This window comes from Leopardus geoffroyi, chromosome C3 (assembly GCF_018350155.1).
Source record: "Leopardus geoffroyi isolate Oge1 chromosome C3, O.geoffroyi_Oge1_pat1.0, whole genome shotgun sequence".
Lineage (NCBI taxonomy): Eukaryota > Metazoa > Chordata > Mammalia > Carnivora > Felidae > Leopardus > Leopardus geoffroyi.
Genome location: NC_059338.1, coordinates 84,710,265 through 84,738,043, shown reverse-complemented (window position 1 = coordinate 84,738,043; position 27,779 = coordinate 84,710,265). Strand labels below are relative to the sequence as shown.

The following is a 27,779-nucleotide window of genomic DNA, read 5'->3' as shown; positions in this document are numbered from 1 at the left end:
ATTATCTCTCCTAATTAGAGCATAAGCTCTATGAAGTCAGGGATCCTTGTTTTGTTCACTGAGGTATCCCCAGCTTCCAGAACTGTGTTTGACACATGGAAAGGATTGTTCTTAATTTGGAGATACGCAATTACTTATAAAATTTACTAAACACCTATGTGTGCCAGGCACTCTACGAGACAGTTGAATTTCAGAGGGATTAAGAAGTTAAGCACAGGTAATGCAGCTAATTTCACCAAGAAATTACAGCTCTGTCCTGTTCAACATGATAGCCACCTGTCCTATGTGGCTATTGAGCACCTGAAATGTAACTGGTCTGAACTGAAATGGGTTGTAAATGTAAAATGCACACCAATCTTACACTATGACACAAAAATTTTAATATCTTACTTTTTTTTTTTTTTCTGAGTGATTACATGTTGAAATTGTGATATCTTAGATCTCCTGGGTTAAACAAAAGATATTTTTTACAGAGCCCGGACACCAGCCATTAACATTACTGAGCATGTGCTACTCCCTGCCAGCTAAGCAACCTTCTGAGAGGCATCTGGGGACTCACATAAGGCATGCTTACAAAGAATACAAATTGACTTAATAATTATATTTCCTTTTGTCAATCAGTAAGCTGAGAGGTGAGGGGCTGGCTTTATGCCTCTGACTCTGTGGGCTAAGTCCCTCCACTTTCCGTGAGTTGTCAGAGTTGGTTTCTGAGCCTTTGAGCTTGATGATTACATACACCTCAAATGATGGAGAATTCACGGAGGTGGTAATAAACAAACAAATAAATAAGATTGTAGCAGCTAACGTCTGTGAGATGCTTACTATGCATAGCACCATTCTAAGACCTTCACCTACGAGGTAGGCATTGTTATCATTATCCTCAAGGATCTTGCCCATGGCAACACAGCTAGTGCCTTGCGGAGTCAAGAGTCAGACATAAAACAGTGCCACAGAGTAGGGGTAACCTCGAGCTAGCTGCCCAGCAGGCCCAGATAGTAACCAGTATGGCAGAGTTCCTTTGTCTTCATACTCCACGTTCCCCCTGGTCCCACCTGTGGGTGATGAGGCCCTCACCTGTTACCTTTGCATTCATTCATGAATCTGACTCTTCGTCACCCTTCCGACATCATGTCCTCTCAGTTTCCCACTTACCCACTACGTATGTCCCAGCCACGTCAGTCCTTGGTTTCCTGTCGACACCAGGCTTGTGATTACCTCAGGCCTTAACAGATCCATTCCCTGGGCCTGGAATGTTCTAGAATTCCACTCTAAACAAAGCTAAATCCTTTGTCTTCTTTATGCCTCCAATTAAGTCAAGTCCTTAGAGGGGGTTTTGCTAACTAGCTTGTTACACACCTCACCCTTCCTCAGCTTGTTTGTTTCCTACATAACACTTATTACAGTAGTGATTATATTTGCTTATTTCATCATTGCCTGTGTCTCAAGGAATCTAGACTGATGTGTCACTATTGAACCCTCGTTGTCCAGTATAGTGTCCTACACACAGTAGATGCTTAACAAATATGTGCTGAGTAAACACACCCTTCTTTGGATTAGCCTGATATTCTCATTTGGTGTGACTCAGGAGAAGCATTTCTTTCAAAAAATGATTTTGAGTTTCAAGTGTGTGCTTAGTTTGTAAAACCCAGGTGTGAAGGGGAACCAGGAAGAAGTAGATGGAGTAAAATGGGTGAAGTAGGAGAAATAGAAAAGAAAAGAAAAAAAAAAAAAGAAAGGAATACAATAAGGACCTATTAAGGAGAACAAATATCAAGAAAGGGTTTTGCTAAAGTTCACGGCATTGGGGTTGATTGCCAGTTTGGTTGGTGGCTGAGTTCTCAGACTAGACTACGGGAGCGAAAGATGGGATGGAGTTCTCCCTCTACATGGTGAGGACCCGCCCGTGGGCTAGCCCTGCCCTGGGCCCTGTGGCAGGGGCTGAATGTGCACTGCTCCACATGGCAGTGAGCCCCTGTGCCTGGCAATGCAGCTCCAGGAATCCATATTGAATGCCTACTTTATGCCATCCGTTGTTCTCCCTTGCTATGCAGAGGGAACAAAACCTAATATTTGCCCTTCGGATGCTCACGGCTCCATCACACCAACTAGCATCTACTGAACAGCTCAGGAGGTATTTAGTAAACATTTTTTTTTTTTTTTAAGCAACGGATTAATGAATGTGTAGAATTAAGCCTTTGTCTTAAGAGTCCTAAACACAGTTGGGGATGCCAGACGAAGTATATTTAGAGACTGAGCCCAAAGGGTAAGTTATATAAGCTTATATAGCTATGTTTACCTAGCGTTTGCAAACTGGAGAAGCTATAATCACTCTGTACATAGCTATTGTAGGGGAGGAAGCAACTGATTTTGCTCTACCTGTCTTAGGTTCATTGGCTGGGGTCCTCAAATTAGACCGGCAAATGACAGATTAACAAGAGAAAAACAAATAAAAGCTTATTAACGTGTGCTTCATGCATCTACACAGGAGTGCTCTGTGATGAGTAGATCAAAAGGGTGGTTGGAACCTGGGCTTATATAACATCTTAGCAAAGTATAGTAATTTTGTAGAGAAGTGACGTGACAAAGAAAAAGGACTTTGAGCTTCTAGGGAAAGCAAATTGTGGGAAGGCAAATATATGGGGAAACTAATGGTGAACTAATGGAAATTTCCTCAGTGCCATCTTAACTCCAGTGGGACAGGAAGTGGGGAAAGGGGACACCTTAACAAGGGGGATTTATGTTCTGTTTTCAGGCAGAGAGGTAGAGGGCAGAGAACTTTTCTTATATTTGCTTCTTCTCAGTTGCTTTCAACTCAATCCTTGTGCCAAAGTGACATCTTTTGGGACATTGTGTTATACTACTCTTTACTATGAACTAGCAAAACGATGAGATCCTATCTATGAGATAGCAGGAGAATTCATTCTGTGCCAGGTACTGTGGTAATTTTGTAATCATTATCTGGTTAACCCTTCTCACAACCTCCCAGGGCAGGTTCTATCAGGAGTCTAATACTCACTTTATAGCTGAGGAAAGTGCACCATCTAAAGGGACCCGTCCCTATCACAGAGCTGGCAAAGCAGCCAACCAACAGAATATGGACCGAGACAGGTCTGAATACAAGTCTCACTGGACCGGGAACCCCGGTGCTCCAACCACTATTTGCCCCACTGATGTGACAACAACAGGAAGGAGCTTCTTGGTAAGGCAAAATGCAGCCATTTAGTGTTTCTTTCTCCTCTTCCTCCTCCTCTAAGTGGGGCATGCTTTACCCAGAGCAGCTAGCTCAAGGCTTTCAGACTGGTTTCTTAGGATTTAGCACACCCATACTGATTTCAGTAGCAGCCTGATCGAAGATGGCCCCACTGGGAAAAGGAACCTGAACTTTGTATATCAGGATAGCCCAGGGAGAGGCAAAAAGAAACAACCTGGGGACCCTGACTAATTTGACAAATGAACATATTACTGTGGGAGGGTCTGAGTCATTAGAGCTTTGGGGACATGCCAACTGTGATAAATAAATTGGATTTCAGTGTGCTGTACCGAATCGCTACATCCCCATAGGCACTTCAACACAACACCGAACCTGAGCGTGAAGAAGTCTGCCATTTTGGCAAGGTCGAAAAGATTCCCATTCCCAGCTGGCAAATTTCCCTCACCTCGTGATTTACAAATTCCTGCCCAAATGGTCAGGGACTGGATCAACATTTACCAATACTGTACTCAGCCTCTTTCCTTCCATTGTCCACAAGCCCCAGGGGCTCTTCCCTCCTGGGTCATTATGTAAATGAGTTACTGGCAGAATATGACAGCCTTTAACTAGGAACACTCCACCTTGACCATCTCTAGTTAGCTGGATTTCTGCTTAACCGAAGGTTAAATAAAATCTGCTTTGTTTCCTTCCTTGTTATTGAAAATCTTCCTAAACTGTGTTAGTTCACCTACCTGCCTAAGTTTCTGGAGTAGAATACAAATACTTACATTTTTGCTTGGTGATCGCACATCTTGCAGTGCCTCGGGGCACTCTTCTTGCCTCGTGGTTAGGATTAAAATCTCCATGTAGTTGTAGACTTTTGTGAGAAATTCCGTGCCAACTCTCCTTAGTTGAAAAGAAATTAATTTAGTTTTATTAAGAGAAACACAGCATCTTGCCTTCCCGGTGCCTAGCAGAGTGTCAGGGGTATTTTTCTCAAAAATGCTGGTGGAGTCATTGACTACCTGCTATGAATTTATTTCTTGCAGATTCCGCGCCCCCCCCCCCCCCCGCCGGCCAATAATAATTGTATCTGGTCTTTATTGATTGCTAATGGTAGTTCCAGGTGTTGCACTAAGCCCTGTGCGTGCTTTACAGCATTTCACCGCATTTTGCCACACGGTGGGTGGGCTTTCTTCTACAGATGAGGAAAAGGAGCCTCAGAGAGGTTGAGTGACTGGGCATATGTTCTAAAACTAGTAGGAAGGCACAAAACAGAATTCACATTACTTGAGGGGTTTTATTTATGGATGGCAGTTTTCCTCTGCATGAAAGGCTAGATATGCCAGAACTGCTCCAAAAACCACAAGAAAATGGAACCTATGAGAAGCGAAATTGAGGTGGGGAAGACAGACATTTATCCCATGGTCCTAGACTTCCCATCGATTGGGGAGTCAGTACAGTTTTGTAATTGCGAGAAGGAATTTTCCCATTATCTGTGGGGAAGGACCAGGCTGTTTGTTTTGTTGGCTTGCTTTGTTTATAATTTCTAACTTCTTGTGCGTGGTACCTTTGCAAAAGACCATAGATACCAATTACCAGAAGAATGAAGTAAAAATAATGACAGGAGTACAAGCCCTAATTTTTAAAAAGTGATTATTAGATTTACAGATATGCAATAGTTGTCAAATAGTTACAGAATTTCGAGTGGTTCACTCCCAGTTTTTGTTCTTTCCCTGTGGACAGGTAACAGTTGGTGGACCTACTCCCATTCCACTTTAGAGTGCCGATGGGGTTTTGGAGTGATGGGGGTCCGGACCTGATGGCCAAGAAAGAATTCTTGAGACGTTTTTGGTGCAAAAAAGGTGATTTTATTAGAGCAGGGGACAGGACCTGTGGGCAGGAAGGGCTGCACTGTTTATATCTTATGGAGTTGGGGGAGGTGAGGTCAAAAGGGAGGCCTCCAGAGGGACTTTTTTTTTTTTTAATGTTTATTTAATTTTTGAGAGAGATGGGGACAGAGTACGAACGGGTTAGGGGCAGAGGGAGAGGGAGACACAGAATCTGAAGGAGGCTCCAGGCTCTGAACTGTCAGCACAGAGCCCAACGTGGGGCTCGAACTCACAAACTGTGAGATCATGACCCGAGCCAAAGTCGGATGCTCAACCGACTGAGCCACCCAGGAGCCCCTAGGGGGACTTTCTTATGCTACAGGAGACTCATAAGATATCAGAGGCCTAGCTATTGTGAAGCTAAGTGTGTTTTTCCTCTAGTAAGGCTTTAACATTATGACGGTAGGGAGTTCCCAGAGAAATGTTATACTCTGTATTTGCCTCGAGTATTTGTCAATGGGCTGCAGTTATAAGGAAATTTAATTTTACCTGACCCTTCCTTCTTGCCTTTTTCCCCATATCACTAGGGAGGGGAAGGTGGTGTTGGGGCTCCAGAAACTGAGTCTACAGGTGTCTAGAGATTAGGCTATTGATAAGATTGTCTTTTTCTTGTAATTCACTAAGATATTTATAAACTGATGGAGACTCCTGTCTTGCAAGACTGTGGTCTCGATCAGTTAATCATTTGTTTTTTTCCCCCTTTCCTTTGTTCTTGGGCAGCGGGAGTGCCAGAGGAATATCACATATACCACACCTGGGTGTGGGGGTGTTATTAGCTTGTGCTTTGCCCCTAGCTTGCCTCTGCTCCCTCATCAGTGCTGGGTCAGACTGCCCCTCCTCCCAGTGTGTGGTCTTTCACCTGGCAGCATGGTCCTCACCTGGGAGCTGAGCTCATTGGAAATGCAGGCTCTCAGGCCCCCGGGCCCCCACTTCCTAGTCAACCTACTGAATCAGAACCTGCAGTTTAGCAAGGTCGCCAGGCGATTCTTGTGCACGTTAGCATGTAGGAAGCTCTGTCTCAGAACATAGGCTCTGAAGTCTGACCACCTGCTTTCATCAAGCTCTTATCTCTTACTTCTGTGTGACCCTGGGCATCTCACTTAACCTCTCTGTGCTTCAGTTCCCTAGTGTGAACAGTGCACCCCTCTCTGGGCTACTGTGAGCCCTGCCAGGTAATACATGTGGAGAGTTAAAGCCAGAGGAGCTGAACCCTATTGAGCCCTGCATTGTAAGGTAATGGCTCTGGAGCTATTGTTATTGTTAATGATTAAAAAAAATTTTTTTTTTTCTAAACCAGCCTATTGTCTTTGAGGCCTAAGCATCCAGGCCAAGGATGTTTACTTTGATGGTTGATAAGGGAGCATACGGCAAGCAGGGGGCAAAGCACAAGCCAGCACTGCTGCCTACCCGCCTCCCCCGCCAACCCCCCGAGGGTGAAATATATGTGATATTCCTCAGGCACTCCTGCTGCCTAAGAACAAAGGAAAGGACAGAAAATGAATGGTTAAACTGACAGGAGTCTCTTTCAGTTTACGGATAATTGAGTAAAGGGCAAGAAAAAGGCAATCTTATCCATAGCCTAATCTCTAGCAACCTATAGACTCTGTTTCCTAGAGCCCTAATAACACCCTCATCAAGATGTAAGGGGGTTTGAGTGCTGGCCATGGTGGTGTAGGAAAGAAAGGCAAATGAAAAATTAAATTCCCTTACTGCCTACAGCCCACTGACAAGTCCTTGAAACAGGCAGAGTGACCTTCCTCTAGGAGCTCAGCTGCCTCGATGATGACACTTTGCTAGGGGCAAAAGGGAATTTTAGCTTAACATTATCCTGACCCCCCCAGGATCCTGTGAGTCTCCTCAAACACATAAAAATTCCTTTGCAAACCTCCTTTATCTTTAACTCCCAAGTATATGCTGGCAATTATACTCCATGCATATGGCCCCTGATATACATCTGAAGGGTCTCATGACTGAGGTTTTACTAAACAGTAATAAATGACGTTTTCCTACCAACAGCTAGCCTCTCAAGGTCCTAGAAACCTTGCTTCCAAAATTCCTTAGAGACTTACACTGTCCCTAACCCCCTCTGAACCTGAAGCTATATAGAAGAAAGAAAGCAGCTCTTTCTGTCCACAGGTCCTGTCCCCATGCTTTAATAAAGTCACCTTTTGCACCAAAGACATCTTCAAGCATTCTTTCTTGACCATCGGCTCCGAATCCCACCATCACCCCAAAACCCCGTCAACGGTCACATTTTCTTTTAGCTGTATGGCCCCCTTCCCCTGTTTGATCCACGTTATTTAAATGGCCGCTGAGGCCATTTAAAACCCACTTGGACAGGTTCTTCACCCCACTCAGGACCATCTGTTCATACTAGCCCCCGTCCTGAACAAGTAAGACTACAAGGGGCCCTGCAAACTGGGAAATTCTGGTTTCCCAGAAGGTTGAGGGCAGATCTCACTGGGGCTTGGTGGCACTCTCTGGGTCAGGGACCCATGGCAGTTCAGCTGGGAGAGAGGACACACGCTCTGCTCTGCCTGGTGGGGTTTCTGTCGGGTTTCAGAGTCACGGCTGGATTGCCTTCTTTTCTTCTGTTATCTCTACAGATGAAAACCAGCGTGTCCACTGGTGAGGCTAACGTTCCTGTGAGCTGGGGCCCGGAAAAGGCAGCAGACAAAGGGAACAGTCAGCCAAGTAGAGTTTGCTGGAGATTTACGTGGAAACCTCCTCACAGAGGCAGTGCTGCTGGATTTATAACAAGGGTGAGATAATTTGTTCTTGTGTGCTAAGATAAGGGTAAACAAATTTCATGCTGTGATGTAAGCCCCTATCTGCAGAAGTCAGGAAAGATTCCCTGCCCTGCCGCCGAATCGCGTGCTTGACAAATTATCCTCAGAGGCTTATTTCTCTGGAGACTTCATCTAGCGGTCATGCCCGGGCCTGAGTATGAAAGGTGGAAGGACCGGCCTGGGTGCAGAGGAGGGGGACTCTAGTGTTCCTGTGCATCTGGAAGCCCAGAAAGAAAGTGACCACAGCGCTGTGGTGGCATTGAGTAGCTCCGTGGGATCCCTGGGCGTGACTGAGGAGACATGCCTGGAAATGTGAGTTTCTGTTTCACCTCATGCTTGGCCTTGGTGCAGCAGTCACGTACGCCCTGGCTCTCCCTTTACACCGTCAACGGCAAGTAGGTAAGTGTCCGGTGTTCCTAGATGCTCATCACACCTCCAGGGAAGGAAGCCTTCACTGGGATCCAGGAACTAGTTGGCTGTCTCTCCCATACCTTCCACTTCTTTTCTTTTTTTTTTTTTTAAGTTTATTTTTGAGAGACAGAGCATGAGCGGGGGAGGGGCAGAGAGAGGGAGACACAGAATCTGAAGCAGGCTCCAGGCTCTGAGCTGTCAGCACAGAGCCTGATGCAGGGCTTGAACTCATGGACCGCGAGATCATGACCTGAGCCGAAGTTGGATGCTCAACCGACTGAGCCACTCAGATGCCCCTTTGTTTATTTTTTACACAGAGAGAGAGAGAGAGAGTGTGCATGCACGAGTTGGGGAGAGGGAGAAAGAGAATCTTAAACAGCTTCCATGCCCGGCATGGAGCCCAACGTGGGGCTTCATCTCACAACCGGGAGATCATGACCTGAGCCAAAATCAAGAGTCTGATGCTTAACTGATTGATTGAGCCACCCAAGCACCCCATTTTTTCTGTTTGTTTTTGAACCTCTTTAAAAAATATTGGGGTGCAACTTAAAATTTGGAAAGCTTATTATTCTACAGTGTACATTATTTAGTGTTTTGCATATATATTTTTTATAATCTTAATTATTCTGTATGTAATTATTATCATCCCCTTCCCAGATACTCAGACTGAGGCCCCAGAACCAAGAAAACACAGCTCTTGTGTAGCAAAGCCCAAGCTGATCCCAGTGTCCTGAGCCAGGGTATATTGCTATCTGTGTGCCTTTGGGCATTTCCCTAGGCCTGGGCCTGCTTCTCATTTTCCCCAACTGTAAAACATGGGGAGAGACAGTTGAGATCCCATCAGCTGCTCATCAGTGGCGTCAGAGGTACAGGAGGAGGAGGCGTGCCGTCAGGTAGACTGGGCTTTAAGGCTTGAGCAACGTCACGTGTGAGTCCCCAGTACACAGCCTTGGGTGTGAGAAAAGTGAATAGGGAGCCAGTCAGTAGCACAGGGCCTTCAAGAGGCAATTCATCCCGGAGCCTAGAAGTCTAACCTGCAACGGATGAGTGACCAGGCCGGCATCATTGACAACGCTGATCCTAAAGATGGCGTGGTCGTGTTTGTGGGTTTGCAGAGTAAGGCACACATACGTGCACACTCATGCACACACAGATACAATCATCAAGAGAGTGTGTGTAGCCAGAGACACAAGAGACATAGGATAAGATTCTTTTACGTTGCAGATGATATCATCCAAACTCTCCGGCATCCCCATAGAGGACTTTGAAGATTACGACTGTCTTCTGTTACTCAGTCTTCCTCTGCCCATGCTTTCCATATTCTTGGTGCAGACGGTATGTATAATATATTACTTTTTTGGAAAACAGAGTAATGTATATGTGTGCGTATATATACGTATATATATATGCGCATATATATATACATATATATATATATATCACTATATATATTTTCCCCATGATTTTTCCTTACGTAGACTATTCTGAAAGTTCATTCACAAAGCTGGGAAGCATAGTTGCCTCTGGGTAGGGATCTGAGTGCCAGAGGTACGAAAGAGAATAATTTTGCGTAATATCCTCTTTTATATTTTTTGAATCTTTTAATCATGGGTATGGATTCCTTATTCAAAACAGTAAACTTAAAGAAAAAATAAATTAAAAAAATAAACTGTGGTCAGGTGTCTCTCTTACACTCCGCTGTTCCTGAATTGGTTCCTCCGAGCAGATGATTGTTTCTGAATGTGATTAACTCGCAAAGTATTTATAATACAGTTAAAGGCTGTTTAGGGTTCATCAGAAAGAAGTAGACTGAAGGAAGGCCCCTGAGGTGCGGAGGATGGAAATGCCCTAGAGGGGGGCTGTTTCTCCAACCTCAGCCAGGAAAGACCAGACCACTGGGGCGTGATGAGTGCCGGTAATTCCAGAGAATCAGTTAAGAAATGAGGTGGACTCTCCGTCTTGGCACGTGGCTGGAAGGGGAGTATTTAGTAGGAGCATTGGGAGATTTGAACTGGACTTATGGAACTTCTTTTTTAGTTTTGAAAGTAATTTGGCTGCAGGTACCAAACATTCGTTGCTGGACTGACCTGTGGCCACAGAACCAAGGTGCAGGCTTTAAAGGCAGAGTTACCTGACTTTATTTAATACCTGCCCTGGGCCGGATGGTGGGTAGGCATTTTGCCGGTCTTAAACAATCCTAACAAGTAGTGAATTTTACCTGCGAATGAACTTGAGACCATAACCAAGTTAGGGGTTAATCAGCTGGCCCCGGATGTCACAGCTAATATGGCAGACTCACAATGTGACACCAGATTCTCTTTGATTCCAAACCCTAGGCTTTACCCGATACTGTCTAAAGAAAAGGAGCTTGGGGTGGGGGTGGGGGGGCGCCTGGGTGGCTCAGTCGCTTGAGCGTCTGACTTCCGTTCAGGTCATGATGTTGTATGGGTTCAGGCCCCACATTAGGATCTGTGCTGACAGCTCAGAGCCTGGAGCCTGCTTTGGATTCTGTCTCCCTCTCCCTCTGTCCCTCCCCTGCTTGTGCTCCCTCTCTCTCTCTCTCTCTCAAAAAGTAAATAAACATTGAAAAAATTTAAAAAAGAGAAAAAAAAGGAGCTCGGGCTATTGTCTTATTATATTGGCAAATATTTATCATGAGGTCGTGGTTCTCAACCCCGGCTACATCACAATCACCTGCAAGCATTGTTCGAACACTTGTTGCTAGCCCCCATCCCCAGAGCGTTGGGTTCCGTAGGTTTGAGGTAGGGCCTGGGAATCTGCATCTCTAACAAGTTCTCAGGTGATGCTGATGCTTCTAGTTTGGTGACTCCTCTTTGAGAACCACTGCCATAAAGAGACTAGAGTAGGGGGCTCATAAAGCTTAACTGTTGAGTTGAGGATCAGATGTGATAGGAACAGGGCAATTTCATGCTGTTTATATTTCTTGCAATTATTTGTGTTTTTCTTTGGGTTTTAATGAAGTACTTTCTGAAAATATTTACCTATTTTTCCTGTTTTAAGGTGAAAGAGGGAAATGACTGTGTTGGCACATGAGCCAGAGAGAAGGGGGAGCAATGTACCTTAAAGGTACCTGGAGAGCCAACCACAGGACTCCGTAGGGGAAAGACCAGATCACTGATCAGGACTGGTCAGGTCACAAGTGACAGAAATCTAACTCCTTTCTCTTACAATCAGATTTGGCTATGTGAAACAGCAGCTCACTTTAAACAGTGTCTTGAAACCAATTTTCTGTTTTTCTCGGACAACAATTCTGGAGGTAGATGGTCACTGTCATTGCCTTAGCGGCTCAACAATATCAGGTCTGGTATCTTTGGGATTTTTTTCCCTTTTTGTAAAAACACCTGGTCTTAAAAGAGCTGCTGTGGCGCCAGTCATCACATCTATATTCTAGTAAGGAAGTGGGAAAGTGGAAGGGATATGGTCTACCTCCTCAATTGGTATATCCCTCTTAAAGGCTTCAACTGTGTGTCATATAACTACTTCTAGCTGCAAGGGAAATGGACAGAGTATTTAGAGGCGATACATTGCCTCCCCTACACAAAATCAATTTTTCAGACAAAGGAGGAGGAGTGATTGGATATGAAGAATGCACAGCAGATTGGGCAAAATGGAGAAGACAGTAGCTTTAGGAGAAAGGCAAAAATGGGTGGCTTCGAGAAAGTTATACGAGTTAGCTTTTGCTGAAAACCAAGCCACTCCAAAATTTGCTGTCCTATAAAGTTTAAGTAAGCATCTATTTGTTTATGAATCTGTAGATTGGCAACTCATCTGAGAGACTCACCTGTGCTCCATATGGTGTCAGCTGGGCTTAGTGTTGCATCTGTGACCTTAGCCAGATGGCTGGCATAGCTGAGATCTTTGAGATACCTGCGATCTTTTGTCTACATGGTTTCTGGTCCTACTGTCACCTTCTTCACATGGTGGCAGGAAGGTCCCAGAGAGTCACAAGTTATTTATTGTTGAGCAACACAACCACTCTAAAACACGGAGAAATACACAACCACCCTTTCATTTGCTCATAGCTCCGTGAACCATCATTTTGGTCTGGGCTCAACTTGATACTTCTTCTGCTGATCTCTGGTATCGCTCATGTGACAAAACTGGGGCCAGATGGTCCACGAGGGTCTTCCTTTTATGTCCAGCAAATGGTGCTGTCTATTGGCTGAGCTGCTTGTCTCCTTAGGCTAGCCTGGGCTTCTTCACATGCTGACCAAGTTCTAAAAGCAGCAAGGGAGAGAGTAGGTCCCAACATGTAAATACGTTCCAAGCTTCTATCGTATCACATTTGCTGCTGTCCCACCAGCCTCAGCGAGTCCTGTGGCCAAGATGTGAATCAGCATGGGAGGGGACTGTGCAGGTTGTGTATACCAGGAGACAGGATTTAAGTCTCCCACGTGTACCTTAAGCCGAAGACTTGGATATCCACAGGGTTCTCTCTATCACATTCTTGCTCTTCTCTACTTGTCTTCCTCATTCCTTTAGGCAAAAGCCTTCCCCTGAGCCTGGAGCCACACCTGCCCTCAGCTCCAGGAATCACTTTTCTCAATTTCCCAGCAAAGGGAAAAGGGTCTTTCCCCTTTCAGCGCCATTCTGAATGCTACTGGGAAGAACTCTGATTGATCTACTTTCGGTGAAATGCCCTTCCTCTGGCTAAGCAATAAGGGTACCATTTCTGGCAGTTGCCTCTAAATGGCATATTTGGACAGGGGGTGCCGATAGAGCAATTTTGGAGACGCTACCCTAGAAACAAAGTGGTGTCTCTCCCGGAATAATAGAGGTCTGCTGTCCAGAAAAGACCGCTATAGTTGCACAGACAATTTTAGGGGCCATTTGAACAGAAAGCCTCACAGACTCTTCTGTGGATATTTTTTTGTTTGTTTTGTTAGCTGGTCAGGAGGGGGGTTGGTTGTAATAAATGCAGTTTCTATCGTTTTCCAAAAACACTAAACCAATCTACACATTTCCCCTATTTTCTTTGAAAAAATGCAGACCAACATCCACTGCTGGCCCCAGTGGGAAGGTTTCTTTCTAACTGGGTGTTCTTTGTGGCAAATATACAATAGCAAGTACATTGTCTTGTCACTCACCTGCCCCTGAGATTGTGTTGGGATAACAGAACCCAGAAGAGCAAAGGAAGAAAGACCTGAGTCCTTAAGTGGCCCATTGGTCATATCAATGAGGGTCTATTTTTTTCCCCCTCCATTCCCATCAGGAATTTGAGAGTATGCTAATGACGTTCCACGTTATGATCTGTGAGTATATGGGCATGAAAATTGCTGGGATTGCCTCTGCTTTGCATGGCTTTCCAGGTGAGTGTCACTGAGGGGCCCCAGCAGGAGCGGAGTGTCGGGGCCCACTCTGGCCTTTTTAATTGGAGTGAGGGACAATCAAGAGAAGCAACCACTGAGGGCACATGCAGTGTAGGAATGCTGGCCTTTGGGGAATGCGATCCAGTTTCCACAAATAGCGGAGATTCCTGAAAGGCTTTGTGGCAGGCTCTGCTGGGTAGCCATAGAGATGCTGTGTCGCCTGCTTCCCTACTGCAGAACGGCATGAGCTTGCTTTCCTCTTTCCAGGGGCCTTACTTAGCCGGTGCAGCCGGGGGCTCATCTCAGAGACTCTCCCAGACACAACCACTACTCAGAAGCACTCCATTAATCGGTGGAACCGGGGCCCTGACGGTCTTGGTGCCCTGCGGCATCTCACGGCCTCCCCTTCTGCCCAGCAAACATTTGCCAATAATTGTGGTGTCACCGCTTCTAGTTAACAGGCTCCGGTTTGCCTTCAAGGGGTTGTTGAGTTCAAATCTTTTGGACTCTTTGTTAGCAGTTAGAGTGTGCTTATAAGTAGGACTGCTGAGGAGTCTTGGCGGTGACTTTGGAACATGAAAACCGTCTGGCTTCACGCACACCCAGTTTACAATCCACGTATCCTCTCTCCACATTCCTCCGTGGTCTCCCATACCCACGGGTCCTGGATAGACCTTTTCTGGGAGATGGCTGGGCCCAAACTGGGATTTCTCAGCCAATGCAATGGAAGAGCCAAAATGAGAAGAACAGAGTTTCAAACAGGCAAATTGTGTTGTGGCCTGTGAGAAGCCACAGGAGAACCACGTGCCTTTCTAAAACAGCACCGTGAGCCTGAGGTGGGTTTCCAGGCTGGGCTACGGAGCAAGGAGCCGGTTCAGACTATTTAGGGCACACTTGTAGTGCTGGGGATGGGGATGGCAGCCGGGGGGTAGGCAAAGCCAGGGAAGAGTTCACGTAACTGCCTAGTAAGTACAATGGGGATTTTTCCACAGTGGTATCTCAGGGACCCACAAGGAGGAGAGTAAGATCTGAGATGTGCCTGTGGATAGAAAGTAGGCAGGACTGCACTCCTACCTCAGCCAGGATCCGCCTGTTCTTATATTTTATATATTGAGTGACCAGCCAGGATGCAGATTTTTAAAAATTAGTAGACTTTTTTAGGGCAGTTTTAGATGTACGCAAACACTGAGCAGAAATCGGAGTTCCCATAATCCCTTTCCTCTCCACTCCCCAGTTTCCTCTATTATTAACATCTGGCATTAGTGTGGTACTTGGTTACAACTGATGAACTAATACTGATACATTATTATTAAAGTCCATGGTTTAAATTAGGGTTCACTCATTACTGTACATTCTATGAGTGTTGACAAACTCATAATGTCATGTATCCACATCATAGTGTCATAGAGAATAGTTTCACCGTCCTACAAGTGCCCTGTGCTCCATCTAGTCAGCCCTCCCCGAACTCCTGGAAACCCCGCCTTTTTTACTGTCCCCATAGCGTTCCCTGTGCCATACCGTTGCAATCATACAACATGTAGACTTTTCCGATCGGCTTCTTTTACTGAGCACTATGCACTTAAGTTTTTTGCCATGTCTTTTTGTGGCTTGATAGCTCATTTCTTGTTATCATTGGATAATATTCCATTGAATGGATATAGCACAGTTTGTTGGGTGCAGACTTTAAAAGAGGTCTTCTACGGAAAGCGTGTTTAAAAACCACTGCTTTAGAAAACAACGACAACACTAGTTTAGAGTTTATGCCTCCCCCCCCCATTTATTTATTTATTTATTTATTTTCCCTAAAGGATAAGAATTTTTATTTCTTTATTGTTATTTTGTAATTTTTTCTTTTCTTCTTTTTATTTCTTTTTATATAATTTATCGTCAAATTGTTTTCCATACAACAGCCAGTGCTCATCCCCAACAGGTGCCCTCCTCAATGCCCATCACCCACTTTCCCCTCCCTCCCACCCCCCATCAACCCTCAGTTTGTTCTCAGTATTTAAGAGTCTCTTATGGTTTGCCTCCTTCCCTCTCTGTAACATTTTTTCCCCCTTTCCCCTCCCCCATGGTCTTCTGTTAAGTTTCACAGGATCCGCATAGGAGTGAAAACATATGGTATCTGTCTTTCTCTGTAGGACTTATTTCACTTAGCATAACACTCTCCAGTTCCACCCACGTTGCTACAAAAGGCCATATTTCATTCTTTCTCATTGCCACGTAGTATTCCATTGTGTATATAAACCACAGCTTCTTTATCTATTCATCAGTTGATGGACATTTAGGCTCTTTCCATAATTTGGCTATCGTTGAAAGTGCTGCTATAAACATTGGGGTACAAGTGCCCCTATGCATCAGCACTCCTGTATCCCTTGGGTAAATTCCTAGCAGGGCTATTCCTGGGTCATAGGGTAGATCTATTTTTAACTTTTTGAGGAACCTCCACAGTTTTCCAGAGCGGCTGCACCAGTTTGCATTCCCACCAACAGTGCAAGAGGGTTCCCATTTCTCCACATCCTTGCCAGCATCTGTAGTCTCCTGATTTGTTGATTTTTATGGTTTTATTTTATGAGGTGGCCAAGATGTTGGGGAGGCCACCCAAGTAAACAGATGTGAGGGTGGGCAAGAATGATTGGTTCACAGAAAACCTCAATTCCTACATACACATAAAAGACAATATTTAAAATAGCTGGTATTCAGAGGAAGAACATCGGACAGGAATGAGAAAACGTGGTCCAATAGGAGTTGAGCACAGAGTGACAATTTGTTCATTCATTCATTCATTCATTCATTCATATATTCATCCATTCAGCACTTATTTACTAGACACCTTGTTGGAAGATGTCACACTTCACACTGGGAATAGAATAATGAACAAAACAGCTGCAACTGATGGAACTTTCAAGAGAGTCAGGCGCTCACCAAACAGGTCATGCCAGGGAATATACAGTTACCTACAGAACGACGTGTTCTGCAGGAGGGCAACACGACTGCTATTGGAGAGCCAGGGATAGTTTCCTATAGGAAGGGGCACTTGACCCGAGATCTCAGGAATAAGTCGGAGTAGACTTGGGTGAGGGAAAAAACTGCTACTCTTGTGACCAGCTCCACCCGAATCCTGCTTATCAGACTCTTCTTTTCCACTGTCCTCCCTATAAGGCAACTCCGTGATGGAAATGTAGCCCTTTTTGGAATGATGGGGGCGTACGGTGGATATGACTCTGACATCAACCCCAAGGGCTGTCTAAGTATCTCCACGCAATGCAAGAGGGTCAAAGACAACGAAGCTTTATTTCTTGAGTGCTGCGTCTTCCGTCTCCATTTTTCCTGCAAAATGTATTTTGAGCAGTCATGGTCTTCCAAACAGGGAAGTTATAAAAATAAATAGAATATGGTGTCTCCCTTCGTCGATGAGGCTGATGAGTCAACATATAATCGCAGAATGCACTCCAACGGCAGCTCTCGCAGGGTGTTCTGTGGCATCCGTGTGTGTTCCTCCTGTAATATGTATTGAGTGCCTGCTGTATGCCAGGCATTGTGTTGGGCGAGGGATGGAGAGAGGAAGGAGGTACATGATCTGTACCTCACTTTCTAGTGCAGGAGATGACCTATCAATGTAATTGAGGGCAGTGGCTGCCAAGATAGGTGTCAGAGGTAACAGAACTACTTGGAAGAAGGCACTGTTGAGAATCCTCGCTTAAAATCTTTTTGGCTTTAGTCAGAGGAAGTAGACTTCTTCCTAAGTTATGGTAAAGTAATTTATGGAAATGCATATATGTAACTATTTTGGCTAAAACATTCTTTTCACTTAATCTGAGGCCCGAGATGATAAATTCCTCACTCTGCAGAGGGAGGCTCAATGTTGCAGAATTAAATAAAGATCATTCGGCTTCCTGGGGTGGAAGACAGAAACCAGCACGCTGAGGTCAGACCTGCTCAGATGCAAGCTGCATCTTTAGTTAGATCTGGCTATGAATTCTCCCAGGGACTAGTGAATGAATGAGATGTTGGGGATCAAATGTAGCCCCTGATTTTCCTTTTGGAATAAAGAATCAACCATAGCCTGTCCTCGTCCAAGGGCCCCAGTGGGAGCCTCTCTTGGTTCAGCCAGGACGCTTAGAGAAAGGCTGATGGGGGTCTGGAATACGATTCCCAACCAGGATTTAAATGTGTCTGATGTCCCCTCATAGCCTCTCTGCACCAGCAGATGTGGTCTGTCCCGGCATCGTAGAGTGAGTCCGGGATTCCGGGGGCAGCAGGCCCAGTGAGGATGTCTGTCTTTTGCCCACTTTCTTTTTCTCCCTGCGTGGTAAGGAGGCTGGCAGGTATGCACTGTCTGCACTGTGCCATTCTGCCCACCGCACTTTCCCATGAGGAGGTGCTCGAGGCCACATCCCCCAGGGTTCCCAGCTTGCCTGCGTTGCCCAGAACCACTTATTGCTGTTCCAGTAGAGCAGTTAAGAACGTGGGCTCTGGACTTAGGCAGATCTGGTTTTGATACCCAGTTCTGTGAGGTCTTGGACAAGTTGCTTTACTTCTCTGAGACCTGTCTGTGAAATGGGTATAATAATAGTACCTTTATCAGGATCCTGATGGGAAATAGGCGCCACCCTCAAGTTAGGGTCATTCAAACAGGGCTTATTTACAAAAAGAGAAGCTATAAATACGTGGAAGCCACACAAGCTAGCGAGGTAACTCAGGTTAGTTGCATAAAGCTGTGGCTACACATAAGCTAGTAGGAAAGAGGGAAGAGACAAGTGACAGGAATCAGAAGGAGGAAGAGGTGCTTAGAAAAGGCCTCTTTGAGAAAAGCCAAGACCTTAGTCTACCAGAAATGGCCCCATAAGAAGAGAACCTGACCTTTCTTACCTTCCTTTCTCCAAAACCCTGTTCTCCCGAGGCTGCCTATTGGCCAAACCCAAGGAGAAGCTGAGGGCATTGAGGGCAGGTGATACTAGCTGTACCCACCCGCCTCCCGGGGCGGAAAGCAAAGTGGAGGCGGGGGGTGGGGAGGGTGGCCGTGGTGGGTGAAGGGAAGATGTCCAGCACAAAGCAATTCGCAGCATGGCTGAGCTGATTACATCATGCAATGACCTTCAGGCCTTCGGCACCGTTCCTGGCACTGAGTATTTACGGTCAGTTAACCAGGACTGTTAGTATTTCTGTTTTCTCTATCAAAGGTTCAAGAGTTGGTGACGTTTTAGGGCTAAGTGCACGAAGCAGGGCCCAACTGGAATAATTGGGGTTAGGCATGTTGTCCCTCCCCAAGCCCAAGGAATGATGAGTTTGTGCTTCTGTGGGTCTCAGAGGAAAATTTAAGTGTTGTGTCTCCTGTGCTGAGGGATGCTCAAACACTTCTTTGAACCCACCCCACTTTCTGTGCCTCTCTCATCTTTTTCTCTGCCGTTTCAGGTTGTGTGGAAACGTGCTGTTACAGAGAAAATGTGATTTAAGCTACTAATCACTAAAGCAATGGTTCTCAAGAGAATAAGGGTTATTTGGGTTATTGGAGGGGCAGAACATGGGGACTTCACTTGCCAAGGTGCGGAATGCGTGGAATGTAATGTATGAAGATGATACAAGCTCTTATCTTCAAAGAGGCTGACTCATAGAGATACATCCATCTCCGGTCTTGGTATTCACAGACCTTCCACATGGTCCTTTTTTTTCTGTTTTAAGTGTTTATTTATTTTTGAGAGAGATTGAGAGAGAGCACAAGCAGGGGAAGGACAGAGAGAGAGAGGGCAGAGGATCCTAAGCAGGCTCTGTGCTGACTGCAGAGAGCCTGATGTGGGGATCAGACCCACAAGCCATGATATCATGACCTCAACCGATGTTGGACGCTTAATGACTGAGCCACCCAGGCACCCTACATATGGTCCTTCTTCTGCCTTAACTTTCTGTGTGAGCATGAAAAAGTCGTGGTGCCTAGACTTCTGTGAATTCTGTGTCTTACCTCCCAGGAATATTCTATAGATTAACAAACATATAGAAAACAGGTGAGTCTTTTTTTTTGCACGGAGAAGGTTGACTGCCCTGCTTCTGCCTACAGCCAGAGTTCATTAGTCAAAGTGGTTTGGCACCCCAGTTCCACCTCTCACTGATGGTGTGAACTTGGGTGAGCTGTGTCACCTCTCTGAGCCTCAGTTTCCTCATTTATTAAGGTGAGATAACAATATTTTTCTCATGCGTTATTTGGAGTGGATGAAAGGAAATCATGTATGTGAAAGACCCGTGGGTACTCAATATATGACTCTGTCTCTTGAAATCTATTTTATTTTATGTTTTATTTACTTTTATTAATTAATTATACATTTTATTATAAACATCCATAAATGCTCCAGTCATAGGGAGCAAGAGACACTCCACGAAGGTTCTCTAACACCAACAGGAAATAGAAATATTTCCCAATTCTCCTATATCCAAGTGTCACGGATTGACACGACTTCTCTGAACATAGCCTTCAGGTTCCCACCTCCTTCCTCTTGTTCCTGCCGGTCCTTTCTTTGGAAGGCTGCCCTTCTGCCCCACACCAGCATCTCTCTCTTTAGTTTCCCTGTGTCTGTCCTTCCCTAGAACTGCAGTCACGCTCTATTCAAGACTCGCACCCTGAGATGCTCCGATCTGCCCAAAAGGCCCCCTTTTAGGCTGTGCCCTCTGTGCAGGTAGCACCTGGGATTTAATACCAGCAAACACGCAGAAAGTCTCTTCGGTTCCAGACATGCTCTCTCGTTGAATCCTCCCATCTGCCTTCCGGGGCATTGTGAACACACTTTATGGGTGAAGAAACTTTAGACACCAAAAGTTTCAGCATTTTTACCTCAGGTCTCCAAGGTCCAAGTAGCAGAGCCCGAATGTGAATCAGGTCCGACTCGAGAGTCTCCTCTCTTCTCCGCACCAGATATGCTCGCACTCCTGGCTCTGAATGTAATCCCTGCCTCATCCTAGGTATTCGGGAAGTGCTTGTTGAATTAACTGGAACAAACATCCAAAGCTATACTTAGAAAGTTTTAACTTCATGGACTCTATACCCTTATTTGAAGGAAATGCCAATGTAATGAATTTGCACCCATGAGGCAAAGGAGAAAGGCAGGTTTAACACGTGAAAGTCACTCTGCCGGTCCGTATAACACAATCTGTGTAGAATCTTTTTCCACGAAGACACTTACCCAGCATGATATAAACATACACATCACTCACGAACTACGTATGCCGCACACTTCCCTTCCCTAGGTAGGGATGCTTGGGGATGGCTGGGGGTGGGGAGTAAGACTGCAACACATCTCTCTGTGTCCTTGTAAGGAAATTCCAACAGCTCACACGGAGAGTGTGGCCTTTGGTGGGAAGCCGCTCACGCTGCACAGAGTGAGATAAGTGTTATCATGGCCATTGGACTTGACTGGAGTTTAACCCCAAGGTCACTGGGAGGCCAGAGGAGAACAAGGGAAGGAATGTGGGCCTCTGAGCCAGCTGAACCTCTGGCGCTCTCACTCCCCCTGTTGGCTTTTCCACGGAGTGCTGTGACAGTCTGTACCAGCCCTTCCTGGGGCCGCCATGCTTCTCCTCACAGGAAGGGAACAGACCCAGCAGCCAGGAAAGCTTGGGGACCTCCCTGCATGGCCCTCACTCCTCCTTCCCCATGCAGCCTGTCTCCAATTCGTACAAAAGACTCTTTCAGAAACTAGTTACCTAGATTTGAACTTTTCAACAAGGCTTTTTTTTTTTTTTTTCTTTAAGCTCTGCAGCTCAAATACCAGATCCTGCTGTTGCTAAGATTAAGGATTTTTTCCCCCAGCTCAGTTTCCGTTGACTAGGAAAGACCAAGAGATGGATTACTGTTCTCTTGCCAAAAGCAGAGAGGGTGCTTGAGCTTCTGGGGCTTACACCGGGATCCTACATTCTTCAGGCCTGTGCTAATAGTCCTTAGTTACTCCTTGAGCTCTCACAAAAGTCACACGCATTTGTGTCAGTAACTAAGGCCTACGGAAACCACTCAGCCCTAAGTGCACACAGGAGAACCATGGTGTCGGAGTAAAAGGTAATTTAACATGAATATTTATACACTGTACAAACTGCACGCCATGATTCACCCAGCTTATTTTCAGTTCATGCATTTGCTTCCCATTTGCAGTCTTTATTTATTACGGAGTTAAGGCCGTTAGCAAACTAACACATCAGAGTGGGTTTTCTCCCCCGCCCACCCCCGTTTTTAAAATTTTCCCTGCTTTCTAATCTATTTCTGGGAAAGTGTGCCAATATAGCAACAAAGCTGGTCACTGCTGCAAACCCCTGAAGAGACGGACGGAGTATTACGCAGAGCAGCCTTTGCCAGGCCTTCACCACTGAGGGTGGCGCAAAGCTGCCGTGGGAGCCCCGTGGTCACGGAGCCGTGGCAGCTCCTCTCCGTCACCGTCACTGGCAGGAATCACCCACGGCTCTGACTTTCAAGTGGGGATGCAGGTGCGAAGGCTGCTAGAGTATTCCACGGCTGCAGGGGATCTGGAGCTGGAGACGCGGGGGATTACGGCCCAGGACTGCCCCTTACGAGCTCTGCGGAGTCTAGCAAATGCCTTTCTACGAACATTCTGAGTCTCCATTTCCTCTTCTACGAATCGAGCATAATACTGGAGCCTTCTTCCTAGAGTGGGGTACATGTTAAAATGCATAAAATGCATGAGTGTACTCAGCGTGACCCTTGACGAGCTCTAAATATGCGCACGGTCCTAACAATTATGGGGGTTGATGAGGAAAGGCATAGCCTTAGGAAATTTCAGTCCCTTCCTTAATGCACACACCTACTGCATTTTGGACCTAGTTGTCCAATCCCCTGTTTGCTTCATTCCAAAGCTTACAATCTGCTCATAACGAAATGTACCTCAATATCCCTTGCCACTTTCTACCAGAAACACGTATTCGAAATCTGGCAAGTTTGAGTTTGGGGGGGGGGGTGACCTGGATACAAATGGTAAGAACTCATGAAAAAAGGGGGGAAAAAAAGACTCAGGTTGTCCTCATGCCGGTGCCAGATGAAATCATGCTTTTTAGAAATGTCATCCTAATATTTTGATTTGCGCCTGAGTTCCGTTTCTATGGGAGCTGCGATTCCCAGCACTCCTAGACTTCGCTGCTGCCATCACGGTCTTGATGACTGGTTCACAGAGAGATGCGTCTCTCAATCCCCAGGGAAGATCTTGACCAGCCCTGGATGTCACTTTCCAAGAGAAGCAGAGACACTTTGGGCATGTCCAGAGGGGGGCCGGCAGGACGGTGAGGGCTGTAAGAACGGGCTAAGAGCAACAGTTGCTAGATCTCAGATGAAGAGGCCTGATGTGTCGGAGATGGATTAATCTTTACCTTTGAGGCTTCAGACAGAAGCCTCATCTTTACCATGAGGCTCCTCTCATGCAACAGGCAGGAGGCACTAGATTTGGGTTCAACCCGAAAGAGGGAGTTTTAAGCCTGAAAGCAGCTCAGCAATAGAATGAGCTCTGATGAACAGGAGACTTTCTCCTCCCTATGGCTGTGTCTGATGGACTGAGGAGCAGTTTTTAACCATGTTGTGCCAAGGATTTATGCAGAGAAAAGAAGGTAACTAAGGTCCCCTCCAACTCAAAAATTCTATCCTCATGATACGTCTGGTGCTTACAGATGTGCAAAAGGCTTTCCTGTATCTGTTTTTCTTCTGCTCACTCATATGCAGTTAGTCAGTAGACCAATGGATAGCTACTGTGCTCCTACTATCTGGTACTAGGTATCAAGTATGCAACAGTAAACAAACCTTGCTCTCAAGTCCCTTACCGTCTTGTGGGAGGAAGGGACAAGAAAACAGATGTTTGTAACAGAGCCTGGTAAGGGTTGGAAGAGGAAGCACACAGAATGCCAAAAAAGAAGACCTACTCTTATCTAGAGATGAGAGAAGGCATCCTGGAGGAAGGGACATCTGGGATGGGGCCCAGCTGGACTAAGCTAGGTGAATAATGCAGAAGCATAGTAGGCAAGGCATTAGCCTGAACCATAGCCTGGAAGCCTAGAAGAACAAGGCAGGATGGGGAGCTATAAGCCGGTCAGCTTGGCTGGAGCAGTCTGTGGAGATGAAAAAAGGGACCCAAAGAGAGGAGACTAGAAAAGGAAGTTGGGGTGCCTGGGTGGCTCAGTCAGTTAAGCGTCAGACTTCGGCTCAGGTCATGATCTCGGTTTGTGAGTTCGAGCCCCACGTTGGGCTCTGTGCTGCCAGCTCAGAGCCTGGAACCTGCTTCAGATTTTGTATCTCCTTCTCTCTCTTCCCCTCCCCTGCTCATACTCTGTCTCTCAATGATAAATAAACGTTAAAAAAAAAAAAAATAAAAAATAAAAAGAAAGAAAGAAAGAAAAGGAAGTCCTGGTAGATGGCAAAATGGCCACATGTTCTTTTCCTCTTATCAACAGGGGTCATCGACTTTCCCATCTCATCCCTTGAATCTGAATCACCTATGGGACTTGCTTCGGCCAATGAGAAATTAATAAATATGATGCAAAGAAGAGGCTTGAAAAATGCCTGCATATAAGCTTCCTACAGTTGCCCACAGATGCACGAGTGAGCCCAGCAAAGCTCATGAGAAGAACTGCCCAGCTGAGCCCAGCCCGAGTGGCTGCCTCATAAAATCATGAGCTAAATAAATGGCTAGTATTTTAATCAGCTAAATTTTGAGTGTTTTTTTTTTCTTTAGTAAAAACTAATTGATACAGCAGTCATAGAGATGTATAAATCATGTTAAGGAATTTGGACTTGAATCTGAGAGTGCCATGGTTAGTTCAAAGTGTGTGAGCCACGGAAGTGGTAGTTATCAGATTTGTGTCTCAGGAAAAACACTGTTGGAGCCAGCCAATGAGATCATGTGTGGTTAAGTATTTGCAAATTGTAGAGCAGTATATAAATATAGTTGATGGGGGGCGGGGGGGGGGCGGGGGTGGGGGGCGCCTGGGTGGCTCAGTTGGTTAAGCGCCAACTTCGGCTCAGGTCACGATCTCACGCTTTGTGGGTTTGAGCCCCGCGTCAGGCTCTGTGCTGACAGCTCCGAGCCTGGAGCCTGCTGCGGATTCTGTGTCTCCTTCTCTCTCTGCCCGTCCCCCCTTCACTCTCTGTCTCTCTCTGTCTCTCAAAAATAAATAAATGTTAAACAAAATCAAGTAGAGTTGATGAGTAAAAGAACACACACCAACGGCCTAGACGTGCCTGGCACACAATTTCAAAGCAAGTCCTTCACATCAGACTCCTTCAACACATCCAGCAATGGCACCTCCAGCTACAAACAAATGATCTCCCAAGTACCTTGGTGCTCCTAACCAGCTCTGGGTCTAGAAGAGCTGGCCAAAGCTAGGCGGCATGGGGGAGGTGTGAGGTGTACCAAGAATGTGGAAGATTCACTTCTCTCAGAACTTGGATCAGCAGTTTTTCAGGCTGATTTGGTCCCTGTAACAAATACTTGGGTCGTGGGGCCTCAAGGAAGCCTTTTAGAAGCTCATCCTAAGGAGATGATCAAACAATTGCACAAAGATTAGTGAATTTGGGGGTGCCTGGGTGGCTCAGTTGGTTAAGTGTCCGGCTTTGGCTCAGGCCATGATCTCCCAGTTTGTGGGTTCGAGCCCTGTGTCAGGCTCTGAGCGGTCAGCACTGCTGACACAGCACAGCCTTCTTGGGATTCTGTGTCTCCCTCTCTCTCTGCCCATCCCCCACTTGCACTCAGTCTCTCTCTCTCTCTCTCAAAAATAAATAAACATTAAAAAAATTTAAAAAAAGATACGTGAGTTTGTTCTTTCCGACAGTATTTATACTGTGAAAAAGTTAACATTATAAACGTCCAACAAGAAGGAAATAATGATGTAAATGTTTATACGACTATGTAACAGTGGTTGAAACTATGAAAATATTAAAATAATGTTTTTAAAGATCACGACACAAAAAATGTTCACAATATAAAATATATATATAAAGTATGTGACAGTTTTCCACTAATATCCATTCGGCCTTTTTACTTTGAATAATAAACTTCTGATTTTTATCCTTATTATTAAAAAATTTTATTTGGAGTTTATTTATTTATTTTGAGAGACAGAGAGAGAGAGAGCATGTGAGCAAGAATGGGGGATTGGAAGACAGTGCGGGAAAGAGAGAGAATCCCAAGCGGGCTCCACACTGTCAACACAGAGCCTTATGTGAAGGCTCCCATGAACCATGAAATCATGACCTGAACCAAAATTAAGAGTCAGATGCTTAACTGACCTAGCCATTCAGGTGCCCCAAAGCTCTTGATTTTTAGCTGAATACATGGCCACCCAGCTAGAAACCTCATTTCTCAGCCTTCCTGGTTTCCAAGTGTGACCATATAGCTGGGTTCTGGACAATGGGATGTTCCCAGGAGGGGTGTGTGCCATTTCTAGATTGTCCTGTAACTATTTGTGGATGGATGCTCCCTTTGCCCGTTCTTTTCTGTAAGGTTGAGTGGCAGATGCCATGATGGGAGCTAAGAGATACATCTTGGAACCAGCACCTGTTTAAGGAGTAGGTGTCTCCCATGTTGAAATTCCTGCCCAGTGTGAATGCCTCACCAAAGCTCAAGTGACCCATGAGCTGCTGCGTGTTTGAGGGACACTCACTTGAAGGTCACTGATCAGGTGGGCAGCTTGGAAAAGTCACACACTCAGTCAGCAGCGGAGTCATGCTGAGCCAAATCTTCTCATTCGATGCCTGGCACCTTATCTCGAAGATTAACTGTGATATTGTGGGGACTGCAAGTGATGTGAAGAGACAGAGGAAGGACTGTCACGGGAGTGCAGGTGGGTACATATAAGGTGTGAGTCAACTTGGGCTATTCATTTGGGGTCATTTCTCCATTGGTCTATTTTCATTGACTCTGGATTCTGCTCCCTTTCTGTCATGGGTTGAATGCTTCCCCCCAGCCAATTCTTATATTGAAATCCTAACCCACAACGCCTCTGAATGCGACCTTTACAATGCACAAAGATCTCTGCAGATGTAATCACCTGCAGGTGAGGTCACTAGGGTGGTCTCAAATCTAACACGATTGATGTCCTAATAAGATGACACAGAGACACACATGGAGAAGATGGTCATGTGATAATGGAGGCTGAAGGACTATAACTGCAAGCCAATATTTCCAGCAGACCACCAGAAGCGAGGGAGAGTCAAGGAAGGATCCTCCCACATGAGCCTTCAGAGACAGCATGGCCCTGATCACCCCTTGATCTCGGATGTCAGGGCTCCAGAACTAAGATAATAAATTTCTGTTCTTTTAAGCCATTCAGTTTGTGGTACTTGGCAAGGCAGCCCTAGGAAATTAATACATTCTTCGTGGGCAGCCTAATTCTCTGTAGAAATGGCCAAAGCAGGCAGGGCACCTACAGGATTCTGACCCCTTACACAGAGCCCTGGGAGTGACTGGCTGGCCAGCCCGGGGCCTTGAGTTCTAGGATTTCCCTCAGCATTAACGCCAGAATGGATCACGCATGGACAACTGCAAAATTTATTACTTAACCCTGATTCCTTACCAGGGTTATGGGGGAAAGAATCAGGTCAGTGGCTTCTGGAGACCTTCCTGGGAGGCCCTTGTCATAGTCTCCACGTTCCCTTTTTTGGTTTCATTCTTTTTCTGGGACGAAACTCTCAGATTCCTACTCCTGTCTCTGGATAAGGTGGAGCTAACTTGAGGAATGTGAACATTAGCACCAATAAAATAACAAGTTACTTCGTTTGCATACACTTTTCTCATTTAAATGCCATTACTACAGGGGGGAGGTCCTATTGCCAGGGGTGACAGAAAATGAGTAACAGAAAATAAGCAGGCTAGCTTTGCCAGAGACTCTTTCTCCACTTTGGTTCCTGCTGTGGTCTCTGCTGTCCCCTCATTTGCCATTAAAAGAAAACAAACCATTCCCTTGTTCTCCTTTTTCCCCTCTTGCTGCGCTCTTCTCTTTGCCTGAGATCTTACTCCTCACCCTACTGGATTTGCTCATTTAACACTTCCATTTCTTCCAGCTGAGCTCGATGACCCTTCTCCTCCTGTTCCATACCCTCTTTCTCCGATCGACGCCCCGCTTACCTGTTTTCGTGTCTGTGTTTCTGTCCAGTGCCTGGCACTCAGTCGTATGACCTGTATGGTACGCCTTG

At 45.7% G+C, this 27,779-nt stretch overlaps 1 long non-coding RNA gene across 1 annotated transcript; it reads left to right on the top strand.

The window, feature by feature from the left end:
• LOC123585466 lies at positions 1-24,296 on the top strand. Its single transcript, XR_006706207.1, has 5 exons — positions 1-3,199; positions 4,937-5,055; positions 7,689-7,844; positions 9,507-9,617; positions 24,041-24,296. It is a non-coding gene; the product is annotated as an uncharacterized LOC123585466 (long non-coding RNA).
• The last annotated feature ends 3,483 nt before the right edge of the window (positions 24,297-27,779 follow it).